Consider the following 1,671-nt stretch of genomic DNA (forward strand, 5'->3'; position numbering starts at 1 on the left):
ATTAAATATCATTAATCTAATTTGACCATTTTGCCCTTTTTTTATTATCTCATTAAATGTCATTAATCTAATTTTGGAATCACATTAATTAAGATTCTTTTCAATTTGAACCATTGATATTTAAGATGTATGGTTGAGATTGGTTCTCACAGTTACCACAAACAACTCAGTTCTCATTTGATTAAAAGCCCCTATATATATATATATAGAGAGAGAGAGAGAGAGAGAGACCAACAACTTTATAGATCAATCTTATAAGGTCATCGAGTCGAAACTTACAAAACCATTAAAGATTTCCTTTAATATTCCCCAAGATTAATTATGTGCACAAATTGGGGTAGATACAAACTCTACATCTTATCTTTATAATGATGTTGCCTCTTGTCCTTTATTCCATTCTATTTGTTTATAGTTTTCCTCAAATAGAAAGAACAAACAAGTTAAAAAGAGCCATTTACGCGGGGTTTTCTCTCCAATTAATTATCTATACTATATTATAAATAATTTAGTTAAAACTCTTAAATCCGTTCATCTCATATCTGAATTCGTGTAATTAACTGCAGATAAACACAATCAAATACAAGATAAACATCTCATTTTAAATATAAAAAATTTAAAATATAATTAATATATAATTATTAAATTCTAACAGAATACTTAATTATTATTTTTATAAATTTATAATATTAAAGTTGTGCACGGCAGGGGCGGATGCATGCTTTAGTGGTAGGGGTCCGGGGCCCCCAACAAAAAGTTAATATTAAAGCCCAAAAAAAAAAAATTACTTGTGTTTTTAAAAATTAAGTGTATTGGGCCCCCAACATTTTGATGTAAGAGGCCCCTTAATGAAAGGGTTTGAAGTTGAACTTTGAAGACTGAAGAAAACGAAGTCGGGAGACGGGAGAGACGGGACCAAACAAACGATTGAACTAACGAAGCCACGACACGAAGGTACCTTCTTCTTCAATCTTCATYGCTCTGCGCGGCTGCGCCTCTGCTTGCAGTTGCCGACATCGACGCTGTGCGGCCTGCCGGCTGCCGCCTGTGCCACTGGTGCTGTGCCTGTGCTGCCGCTGTGCGCCTCTCCGGCTCTCCTGCTGAGTGCTGACCGTTGTCGCTGTGCAAACTGCAAAGAACTGAAGAAGAAGCCAAGAGGCAAGAAGAAGCTGCTGTGACTTGTGAGCTGAGTTAGGTAAAGACTAATTTATAAAAATATGTTTGAGTTTGACTCTTTTGACTGTTTCTCAAAAACTTTAAATTAGTAATTTAGTCCAGCCGTCCAGGCCACTAGCCCACTACCCACTGCCCACTTTAAATTAAATTAGTAATTTAGGTTAATTTTATGGTAATTGATAAATGCTTTAGGTTAGATATTTTAGGTTAATTTTGTGTTGTTGGTTAATTTTGTGGTAATTGGTAAATGTTTTAGTTTAGGTATTTTATTTTTAGGTTAATTTTGTATTTTTGTTAGTTAATTTTGTGGTAATTGGTAAATGCTTAATGCTTTAGGTTATGTAATTTTAGGTTAATTTTGTTTTGTTGGTTAATTTTGTGGTAATTGGTAAATGCTTAATGCTTTAGGTTATGTAATTTTAGGTTAATTTTGTTGGTTAATTTTGTAGGTAATTTGGTAGGCAATTAGGCAAATCAAATGGAAAGATTTTTTAAAAG

The sequence above is a fragment of the Cynara cardunculus genome, assembly GCF_001531365.2.
Source record: "Cynara cardunculus var. scolymus isolate 2C chromosome LG 6, CcrdV1, whole genome shotgun sequence".
Taxonomy (NCBI): domain Eukaryota; kingdom Viridiplantae; phylum Streptophyta; class Magnoliopsida; order Asterales; family Asteraceae; genus Cynara; species Cynara cardunculus.